Consider the following 12,670-nt stretch of genomic DNA (forward strand, 5'->3'; position numbering starts at 1 on the left):
CCGCTCTCTTTGGCGGCATAGTGGAAAACGCTAACTCATGGCTTAAAGTGTCATTAGACACAACATGAGACATTAACTGTACCGTACTCAGAGCGATCTGAGTATCAATCACTATATCACAGAGATTTCAGAATGCGAGTTAACAGCCGTTACTTCAAACAGCTCCACATACCATATTTTGGCAGGAGGCCAATGTTCCGAGAGATGTACAACTCTCTCTGAAGAACTGTAGACTCAGTGTTTCACTGACCCGCATATTCGCATGGCGTGTGGTCCATCGAACATGTTTAACGTACGAGTGGTCACTAATTTGTTCATCATACCTCTTTAAAAGCCATAGGTATGGCTTTGGGGAGGGGAAAAGGAACGAAAATTGGGTTTTAACGATCTGTTGACCAGGAGATCATTGGAGATGGTGTAGAAGATCTGATTGGACAAGGTTGTGGAAAGAAATCAACCGTGTCCTTTCCAGCATTCATTTTATTTTGTGCCGTCACGAATAACAGCAATCTGGATGGGTGGGAGGGTAATTGAATCTGGCTACTCACGAATGCAAGTCAGTGTCAGAAACCACTGTACCACGTGGCTCTATCTGTGTGGAGTGGGATTCCCCAGGTACAAATCTAGGTGTTCTTTGATTCTGTGCAACAAGGATCTGTTTGTGGGGCGCGAAGTTTAGGTTATGTTTGTTCCTGTTCAAATATGTAATCGTCATCATCTGTTTTCCTCTTATTTATCTGTTATTTAGTTTTTCCCGGAAAGGTGATGAGCTATCTGCAGCCATGTTGCCCGTATTCAGCTCTTGAATGAAACAATTAAAAATAAATAAAAACATGGAGAAAAGAACAGACTTGGCTGCTGGAGGCTATTTATTATCTATATACCAATGACACGTTTCGTTTGATTCACTCATCTTCAGATTGGCCTGGAAAAAATATGTACGACGGTCACTCCAAAAGAAATGCACACTATTTTTGTAAAAATACAGTTTTCATTCTGCATGTGTGAAAGTTTTACAATGTGTAGACACATCCTTTCCGCTTGTTTTCAAACTTAGTTTAACCTATTCCCGTGAGTGGCGCCATCATAGCATGTCTTCAAGATGGCTGCCACACTCGACGTTCGTCAGAAGCAACATGCTGTCATAGAATTCCTGTGCTGTGAAAACGAGACAGTGGGAAACATCCACAAGAGGTTGAAAAAGGTGTATGGAGATGCTGCTGTCGATCGCAGTACAGTTAGTCAGTGGGCAAGCAAGTTACGTGATGAAAGCGGGCACGGCAATATTGAGGATTGTCCTCACAGCGGCAGGCCTCGTACTGCACACACTCCAGACAATGTGCAGAAAGTTGACGAATTGGTGACTGCTGACAGACGCATCACAGTGAACGAATTGTCACACTACGTTGGGATAGGGGAAGGAAGTGTTTGCAGAATATTGAAAGTGTTGGCGTTAAAAAAGGTTTGTGTCAGGTGGGTTCCCAGGATGTTGACAGTGGCTCACATAGAAACAAGAAAAACGGTATGCAGCGAACTTTTGGAACAGTACGAGAATGGTGGAGATGAATTGCTTGGAAGAATGTGACAGGTGATGAAACATGGCTCCATCATTTTTCACCAGAGACGAAGAAGCTATCAATGGAGTGGCATCATGCAAATTCACCCAAGAAAAAAATTCAAAACTACACCTTCTGCTGGAAAAGTTATGGCTGCGGTGTTTTTCGATTCCGAAGGACCCTTGCTTGTGGACATCATGCCAAGTGGAACCACCATAAATTCTGATGCATATGTGACAACTCTGAAGAAACTTCAAGCTCGACTAAGTCGTGTACGACCACATCAGCGCTGTTGCGCGACAACGCACGGCCACATGTTAGTCAACAAACCATGGAAGCGATCACAAAACTCGGATGGACAACACTGAAACACCCGCCTTGCAGTCCTGACCTGGCTCCATGTGACTATCATCTCTTTGGGAATATGAAAGACTCTCTTCGTGGAACAAGGTTTGAAGATGATGACTCCCTTGTGCACGCTGCCAAACAGATGCTCCAACAGGTTGGTCCAGAAGTTTACCGTGCGGGTATACAGGCGCTGGTTCCAAGATGGCGTATGGCGGTTGAGAGGGATGGAAAATATGTGGAGAAATGAAAATATTGTTCCTAAAGGATGTATCTACACACTGTAAAACTTTCAAACATGTAGAATAAAAGATGGATTAAAAAAAAATAGTGCGCATTTCTTTTGGAGTGACCTTCGCACATTTCGCTAGAAGTAGCATTACCCCATTTAACAGAAATGGAGTTACTAGTAAGTAACATGACTTACTGAATATTAGATGTTATTAGGTACATGGGATACCGAGCATACAGAATGTCCCAGCATATAATTGCCCTCATGAAATATTTGGACTGTTCGTTTCTTCATCGTGTATTACTGGTTGTGTATCATACCTGCCATGTGCTGGAAAATATTTTAAAAATAAAAATAGATTGATGGGAATAAAATCGATGACCTTAAACTTGATGAAACAGTTGTGATGTTGCGTTGACTTAACATAATATTGATGGTGCTGTGTCCCCTAGTAACATTTGATATTTGCGAGGGCGGAGGGGGGGGGGGGGGGTTAGGTTGCAAATGGGACAGGGAAGGAAGTGATATGAGAATGGAATGACTTCTGGGAAGCGTCAAGAGACGGGATGTAAAGTAGAACTGGCGAAAGAAGATCACTGACAGTTGGCAGCGCTGTTGCCAGCTTTCATCTGCGTAATGCAAACGGCTGCAGGCTGGAACAGTAGTCGTCTATAGAGCTGCGACTGCTTTAAGACATTGCCATAGAGACGTATACAGTATTTCTGTATGTGATTGGTTGGGACAGACACATTAAGCAACTGCGCCAAGTCCACTGCAGCTATCAGGGATTTTCGCCGACTTCTTTGCATGTGGTGAAAGGTGGGTAATAGGATTGCTGTGACACAAGATGAGGGTGGAATGGAGCCTTAATTGGGAATCGATGAAGTAGGACAGGTTGTAGCTAATATGATGGGTAAATTTCATAGTCTTGGAGATGGAGAGAGTTGAATTTTTCCTGGGACAGGAAGGTGAAGATGTAATGAAGGTGGAATATGGTGTCAGAGGAGACGCAGCAAAGCAGGTTTTGCAAAGGTGGAGGCTACAGTGTACTGTTTCGCTTAGATTTTTTTTTTGTAACCATAGGACTGAAGAAGGTACTTCGTCTGTTTAATTAGATTTGCTGACTGTCAACTGGTACGAGGTGCTGTTAGTGGAGGGCAAACGGAAGGATGATGATGTTTGATTTGTGGGGCGCTCAGCGATGCGGTTATCAGCGCCTGTACAAATTTCCAATCTTTTCATAGTCCTGTGTCACCATTTTCGAGAATGATGATGAAATGAGGAGGACAACAAAAACACCCAGTCCACTGGCGGGGAAAATCCGCGACCCGGCCGGGAATCGAACCCGGGACCCCGTGATCCTGAGGCAACAACGCTAACCACTTTTTTGTTTTTTTTCTATTTTCTATTTATATAGATATCACTGTGCGAAGAGTCATAGTTAATCAAGCCTGGAAAACTAAAACAGAATGAAGACACCATCGAAGATAGTAAACATAAATAACATGAAAATAAAGCCACCACTTCGTAGTTAGGCTTCCCAGCGACTGCGCCCACTGACAAAGATAATTCAATGTACGATCGTTTGCAGTTCGTTCTGACCTCATCTATCACTGCCCGGAACATTCCAACTACACGGCGGGCTGTGAAAGGCACACCATAGGTAGTTTGCGAAACATTGTCGATATCTGGTATGCCCGGCGATAGCATGATGTCTTTCTTGCAAAATAGAGCCAGATGTCAAGTAAATTCTTGTGTTCGTCACGATAGAGGTAATGGACCACATGCCCACGTATCCAGGTGACGGAGTTGGTCCGAGTCTTGGGGTAAAATGTCTCATCCGGAAACAATAACGTGCGTGCAGATGTATGCTCCGGCCTAACGCGCAAGAGGTAAGCCAGCATCTGCCGCACTAGGTGCCAAACCGGTTCCGCCTCTCCACAGCTGGGGCGGTGCTCGTCAGAATCCACTGAATTACAACCCACACAATTGGGAAGTTCTGCCATGTGGCTATTGTAGAGACGTTCTTGCGTCACCGGCTTCCCATTAACGACTACTTACGATTGGGAAACAACATCGGAATCAAGCATGGCATCGTGCACTGTCTTCCACACTACGCGCCACCGTACATCAGGATATTTTACCACATTTAGGGAGCGGCGTTGAAGCATGTCGTGATATAGGTGTCGAGTTGTGGCCATTCGTGGTGTCGTGAGCGCTACACTGGAATAACTTTGTTTTAAATAGAAACGTCCTATATAAAGGAGGGGCGCTGGGATGTCCTGTAGCGGCACCGGCGCTCTTAGTCGTAGCGCCGTCAGAAGCAAACTCGTGAGGCTTGTAGGACAACGACGCAGCAGAAATAAATGTGAGCTAACGTAGAGGGCAATGGCCCTGTCATGGACGTTAACTAGGCCGAGACCACCTTTTTCCTTCGGGAGGGTAAGAGATACGTATCTGATCTTCAGTAACATACCAGCGCTGACGAAGTATCCCAGCGCTGCTATAATGCTACGCGCCAAGGAGTTCGGAATGGGTAGCAATTGGGCGACATGCAGTATGCGGGACTCAAGGTATACAATGGCATAATGCGCCCCCTGAACGATGTTGAGTTATCGCAAGCGCTGATTTGCAATTCCGGCCAGAATTTGGTTAAGAAGGTGTCGATAATTGAGCGTCGTCGCGCGTCGCATGTCGATCATGACATCTAAGCCCAAGCAGCGGACGTTATCACTGAAGCGTAAGGGGGCAATGTGTTTCTGCGGTAGCCCAATCACGATGGTCAAGGCAACGGACTTGTCAACGTTGATTTGGCTACCAGAAGCTGTACCGTAGGTTGCAATCCAGTCCAAAGCCGCCGCCACATCGTCAGCTCCACCTATGACGATGATCAAATCATCCACATATGCGGTGCAGCGATAGATGGAGCCGCCGAACTGTATCCCAGTGAGCCTGTCTCGGAGACCACACAACAAAGGTTCTAAGGCCAATGCAAATAACAATGTAGATAATGGACATCCCTGTCGTACTGATCGGCGGATCGGCATGGGTGCCGTCATTCTTCCATTAACAAGAACTCGAGAAGTGGCACCATGCAGAAGGCGTGTGAACACTGTGATAAAGGGGTCGGGGTATTCCATGCGCCGTAGTACGGCCCTGAGGAAAGTGTGGCCAACACAGTCAAAAGTCTGGCTAAAGTCGATAGACGCCAGTGCTGCCGGCAAACGTCTCTCCCGTACAATGGAGATGAGATCTCTGTAACGACATAACGCAGTTCTGATGTTGTTGGGTCCGCCCAAGGACGTCTGATCGCTGGATAGGACGTGCAATAGTGTGCCGCGAATACGTTCTGATAGCAGCCTCGAAAAGATCTTGAAGTCGCTGTTCAATAACGTTAAGGGCGGGCGATAATCGCGGACATGATTCCATGGATGGGTACAATCAGTCCTTCCAAGAACCGTGCAGGCAACGGTATACCCGGGGACATCAATTCCTGACAAATTTCAACACAACACGATACCAACAGTTGTTTAAAGGCTCGATAGAACTATAATGGTAATCAGACGATACCTGGTTATTTATGGGGGGCACCTTTACCAATGGCGTCGAGCACTTCCTCTTCTGTCACTTCTCCTAGTAAAGTCGGTACCACGTCTGGTGGAACTGTACCGTGGACATGTGCTGAAACGGTGTCTACCGTCGCCATACCAGGGAGCACTACTGTATAAAGGTGAGCGTAATGCCCATAGAAGGCTTCTGCTATATCTGCTTGTTCTATCACGTGTCGACCGTCGTCCGTTACCATGTAGGTTACCAGCGCCCTACGGCGCCTCCTGCGCTCTAAGAGCACGTGGTGCATAGATGGCCTTTCTGATTGTATCATGTCTGGAGCACGCGACCGTATAACAGCGCCCTGTAAATGATGGCGTGCGAAGGAGACGAGCTGCGCTTTCGGGCGATTGACTATGACCTGCCTGTCAGGTGATGGCTCCATAGCAAGACATTCCCGTAGGACGGTGTAATAAAAGTTTTCGTGCTCCTCCTCCATGCCGCCGCTTCCCGGCCGTAAGCCTTGAAGGTGCGCCTACACATTCAATCCACCAACTGAGGGTCGAGCGGTAACGACCACGACTCTTCGATAGCACCTTCACATGCCGGCTCGTCCAGATGGGTGACGTTCAGTTTCCAGGGGGCCTACTGCGCCACACACGTGTAGGTTGGAGGGCAATGGTGCAAATATAGGCTGTGTGGTCGGTGAATGCAGTGGGCCAGAGCTCTGCTCCTCTCGTCGTCGTCGAAAGGGTGCTTGTGACGTAAATCCTGTCTAACTGACTTGACGAATGACTTGTATAATGGGTGTAACCAGGAGCTGGGCCATGGATGTGGCGCCACGTGTCGATCAGGTGGAGGTCACGCACTAGCATTTCCAATTCCGCACACGGGACGTGATGTGGCTGCTGATCAGACGTAGATAGAGTACAGCTAAAGTCTCCTCCGATCACCATATCGTCTATGCGGCCCATAAAGAGACGCGTAATATCTTCCGAAAAAAAGCGGGCCCGATCTCTCCGTCTCCCTGATCCTGAAGGGGCATATACATTGATGAGTCGTACACCGTTGACAGTTACGGCCATGGCTCTTGCACTCGGTAGCTACAGTACGTCCGTAGCCGCCAAGCCTTCCCATAGCAGGACAACCATACCACAATCGGTAGAAGAGGCGTTGGAGATGTGGGCGGTATATCCTTAGAAGTCAGAGAAACTAGCGACACATACTTCCTGTAAGAGGGCCACGTCGATGTCCGCCGCATCGAGCATGCGTTGTAGCATTGTCAGTATGTGTGGTGGCCTAATCGCATTGATATTGATTGTGGCAAGGCGAAAGGTGTGCTGCCTAGCCTCTTCACCGAGGGTAGACGCCATGGCAATTGAAAATAACCGCAAGAGATGCCGAACGCACCGAAACCGTCACAAATTATGAGTCTTTCACGCTAGGAGTGGCATCCCCAATCCCATCCCTTCCCGTGTCACCCGCGCCCTCTGCATGAAGTTCCTCAACATCGTCCGACCACAGTGGGTGCAACGCGATACTGTGTAGCTGATCGGCACCTAAATCTCTCTCACCAACGTCGCCTTGGGAAGAGGTAGACGGAGCGCCATCCATCGACGCGACCTGCTGCATCTGTGGTGCAAGAAGTAACTGGGCACTCGTAGTATGGGCAAGCGAACCGTCTACACCATTAAATCCTCAGCAGGCGCAGCATCCATGCCGTCTGACGAGATGTCACCTTCTTGACCGGCCGTGTGTTGGAGGCAATCGTCAGAAGGGGTCCGCCGACGTCGCTTGCGTCGTCGAGGCGAACGTTGCTTTCAAACGTGGACATTCGTATCCGAATGTGGGAGGCAATCCAGCGTCGTATCACCTTCCGCTAGGATAGCCGCGTTCGGGACAGTGTTGGCGTCCACGTCCATCTCGTCCTGAATGTTATGTTGCGTCTGGATTCCGTGGGAATGTTGCAGCTGTTGTTGCATTGGAGGGTGCGACATCTGGGTTGGCATCGGGGGGTCTTTCCTCTTCCTCCCGGTCCTTCTGACGTCGATGGGTGTGCCCGATCGCCCGTTTCGTCCTCATCTATGGTGCGCATTGTCGTCTGAGCGTACGTGAGGGGCAGGATTGTCGACCCCGTCGGGGAAACGGAGTCTCCCACTGGTATCTGCGTAATTCTACGTTGTAAGCAGCTCGATCGAACATGGCCTTCCTGCCCTCATCCGGAACAGGTACGCGGTTGACCTTCGTACATTATGATTGCACGACAGCCACCGATGTTCAAATAGGACGGCACGTGTTTCTTGAGCTCAAGTTTAATTTGGCGCACACCAGTGTAGACCTTATACGTCGAAAAAGCTTGCCACTTTTCTGTAACGTGGCTGATGACATTGCCATATGGTCGGAAGGCGTCCTTGACAACTTCCTCTGGGACCTCGAAGTGGAGCTCAAAAACCCTTACAGTCCTCTGGCCCATGCCTGCATGATCCACGATCGCTGCACCGATGTGCCCGTCAGAATGTTTGAATCTGAGTGAATTCGCGTATTTAGACAACACTGTCGCGCAGACCTCTGCACTGGTCATTTTAACATAAACAACGCTCGCCGTTATAGAAACATGTAATCCGACGACAGTCGCTGGATCTAAACGTAGATCGTCGCGTATGAACTGTTCTGTTTCATAGGCTCGAGGACGCGCGTGATCTGGTTGGAAGGTAATTTTGATCGTATCGTGGCGCCATGTGTGTCCCATAGTCGCACTGAACTTGGAACAAATACAACTCGCGCCGCGAGAAGGTAAACACAAGCAAGCGCTCACGGTCGCGCACGGCGGGGCGCAGCGGACGTCCTCGCCCTACCGCAGCCGAAAGCAGACTGAAGAGGCGGAGATCCACACAACATCTACAGAGATGAAGATGGGGCGGGTGAGAGTCTTGTGGATATGTAATATTAGTGTCATATTTAGTTAGTCAGTTGTTTTAATAGTTTTTGTCTCTTGTGGGCTTCATTTTGGATGGTTATTATGTGGGGGTTCCATGTCAGCTTCTGACGAAGAGTTGGTCCAACGTATTATAAATAGGTGAATTTGAGAGTGGTGGACTGGTTCTTGCAGGATTAATGGAGAGATACAACTGGTTACATCAGGAGGTTGTAAGCGCTCTTGTAATTTTGAAATTCTGAGTACATTTATGAAGACAAGTGACAACCCAAGAAAAAGGCAAGATTCATCATGACGTCCCGTCCGCATCCGAACACGTTGCACTGGCACAGAACGCGATGATCTCATATTGACCGAAACACGCAGCTCGCCAAGGAACTAGCTTAAACTGCCCAACTCGATTCAGTAATGTCTGTCTTCACCTCAGACATCGATTAGTGAGCACAGATTACCTTAGCAAAAGTGCTCGCAGGTTAGCAGACGCGGAAAAGACGAGACTCTGAGAGTCTACGTATGCTACAGGCAACTTCCAAGGGCAAGTTATTGAGGTGTAGTTGGAGGGATCGTTGGGATGATGATGGATGATGTGGCAGCAATAAAAATATGGGAGAAGATGGTTTAGGAACATCGAGTGGTGTGACTGGACGGATCATGCAGTTGAAAAGAAAAAGGCGGTAGTGAGTGTTGTTTATTGTTAAATAGAATGGACGGTTTGCTTTAAAGGATGCCATTAGGAGGACGTAACCGACTAGCGCCCACAGCAGTGAAGTTAGAAAAGGAGACCAGTATGCCATACATGGTCGTAGTCTTTCTCGGTGTCTACAGGTAAGATGAGGGGCGAGTCATTTGTGTATCCTCATCTTCTTAGTATTCAGTATAAATTTCATCTCAGTCACCGCTATTGTTCTCGATAACGAAGGGAATGACAACTATACGAGGGGTCATGGGGACGGTAATATAGGCAATAGAAGTGGCAGGAGACGTTCTTCTGTAACTCGGTCTATAACCGATACCGAGAATATCACAGGTAGGGTAAATCGAATATGTGTAAAACGATTTCCTTATTTACAAACAAGGGACCATTTGATGAGCTCTCCTAAAAACATAAAGCTGTCAACAATCACATGGGCATGACCAGCATTCACTTACATCACCACGTTGTCACAAAAAAAACCATGAATTACTGACTGAATTGTGTGATTGAGAGAGACTTTCGGATAGTAATCAACATAAGTTATTAGAACCCGAAAAGAGCTCCAGGACCTGACACAGAGATTGTGTTGGTAACGAAGAAACACTATTTTCCAACGTAGTTGCCTTGTATGCGATTCGTTCAAATGAATAAACTGAAATACACTGCCGTCTGAAAACGCTATGTTTTAGTTGGTTTACCGCTTACAGAAATACATGCGGCATTGGTGAAAACTTATAGAGAATCCGCTTCTTCAGTTTCAACAGGTAATAAACGGATGGCTGAGTTCGCTGATTGTTATTCACGTTAAGGACTTCCGCCATCTTCAACCATAAATCTAAGAAAACAGGGAAAGTGCACAATATGGTATTCGACAATTAGCACATATTGGTAGTAGAACAGCTTGCACTATGGGCGTATCAAACGAAAGAGTTCGGTAAATTAACAAAGAAAGAAAGTGAGCAAGATGGATCCGCATATGTTTTGAGTGTTGGCAAAAAAAAAAAAAAAAAAAAAAAAAAGGTTCAAATGGCTCTAAGCACTATGGGACTTAACATTTGAGGTCATCAGTCACCTAGACTTAGAACTACTTAAACCTAACTAACCTAAGAACATCACACACATCCATGCCCGAGGCATGATTCGAAAAGCGTCTAGAACCGCTTGGCCACAGCGGCCGGCTGTTGGCCAAAACCAAACGGGAATATTCGTTAAAGTTTGAACGGTTGTAAAAAGGATCCAACTGATTTCGGTCTTCGATTTCTATTTGTGAACGAGACATGGTTTCGCCACTTCACGCCTTAAACGAATCAGCAATCAAAACAATGTGTCAAAGTCTGTGGCCATGCACCAAAAGCAGGAAAAATATACGCTGAAGAGCCAAAGAAATTGGAACACCTGCCCAATATCGTGTAGGGCCCCCGCGAGCACGCAGAAGTGCCGCAACACGACGTCGCATGGACTTGACTAATGTCTGAAGTAGTGCTGGAGGGAACTTACACTATGAATCCTGCAATGTTGTCCATAAATCCATAAGAATACGAGGGAGTGGAGATCTGTTCTGAACAGCACGTTGTAAGGCATCCCAGATATACTAAATAATGTTCATGTCTGGGTAGTTTGGTGGCCAGCAGATGTGGCCCTGGAGCCACTCTGTAGTAATTCTGGACGTGTGGGGTGTCCCGTAGTCCTGCTGGAATTGCCTAAGACCGTCGGAATGCACAATGGATACGAATGGATGCAGGTGATCAGATAGGATGCTTACGTTCGTGTCACCTGTCACAATCGTATCTAGACGTACCAGGGGTTCCATATCACTCCAACTGCAGACGTCCCACACCATTACAGAGCCTAAACTAACTTGAAAAATCCCCTGTTGACATGCAGGGTCCGTGGATTCTCTAGGTTGTCTCCATACCCTTACACGTCCATCCGCTCGATAAAATTTGAAACGTGACTCGTCCAACAAGGCAACATGTTTGCAGTCATCAACAGTCTAATGTCGGTGTTGACGGGACCAGGCGAGGTGTAAGGCTTTATGTCATGCAGTCATCAAGTGGGCCTTCGGCTTCGAAAACCCATAAGGATGATGTTTCGTTGAAAGGTTCGCACGCTGACACTTGGTGATGGCCCAGCATTGAAATTTGCGGAAGGGTTGCACTTCTGCCACGTTGAACGATTCTCTTCAGTCGTCGTTGCTCCCGTCCTTGCAGGATCTTTTTCCGGCCGCAGTGATGTCGGAGATTTGGTGTTTTACCGAATTCCTGATATTCACGGTACACTCGTAAATGGTCGTACCGGAAAATCCCCACTTCATCGATACCCTGGAGAAGTTACGTCCCATCGCTACTGCGCCGACTATAACACCACGTTCAAACTCACTTAAATCTTGATAGCCTGCCATTGTAGCAGCAGTAACCGATCTAACAACTGTGCCAGACACTTGTTGTCTGATGTAGCCACTGCTCACCGCGTCGCCGTATTCTGCCTGTTTACATATCTCTGTATTTGAATACTCACGCCTATACCAGTTCCTTTGGCGCTTCAGTGGAGTTCATGTACCGAAAGGGTTATGTCGGTTGTTTTCTGGGCTGATAAAGAGATTTTTGTAGTCGATAACCTTGGAAAGGGTAAAATAATAGTCGGCTAATACTACTCAAGTTTTAAGTATGTATTTTATAAAATAAAGTGTAACATGAGACCAAGATTGCAAATGAAGGCAGTCATCTGCTATCAAAAAAATTCCTGTTGTTCCTCCAAAAATTAAAAACGGGAGAATTTGAAGGGCATATGGTCGACACATCAATCTAATTTTGTGCCGTTTGACTTTCACCAATTCCGACATGTAAAGATATTCCGTTTAATGTAATTGTTATTACAGTAGTTGCTAGAGATGGAAACAAGATACCAAAAATGTTAATATTTTGTATAGTATCGACAGTAATACATCGATATTATAACATCGAAATATTAATAATATGGATGCATTTCCGTGCCATATCGGACTTTCAAAATTCTATTTAGCAAGTACAGCGTGGTTGCAATTAAACTTATGCTACTTGAGAGCCCCCCACGACAAACGAGAGATCGTAGGACAATGAAACTTCGTGGAAACATTTGTAAGGACACGTGGAAGAGAAATAACGAATAAACCACTTAAAGAAACAATTTTTAATTTCCATATGAGAGGATCAAATGGTTGAAATGGCTCTGAGCACTATGGGACTTAACATCTGAGGTCATCAGTCCCCTTGAACTTAGAACTACTTAAACCTAACTAGCCTAAGGACATCACACACATCCATGCCCGAGACAGGTTTCGAACCTGCGACCGTAGCAGTCGCGAGGTTCCGGACTGAAGC

Source organism: Schistocerca americana, chromosome X, assembly GCF_021461395.2.
Source record: "Schistocerca americana isolate TAMUIC-IGC-003095 chromosome X, iqSchAmer2.1, whole genome shotgun sequence".
Classification (NCBI taxonomy): Eukaryota; Metazoa; Arthropoda; class Insecta; order Orthoptera; family Acrididae; genus Schistocerca; species Schistocerca americana.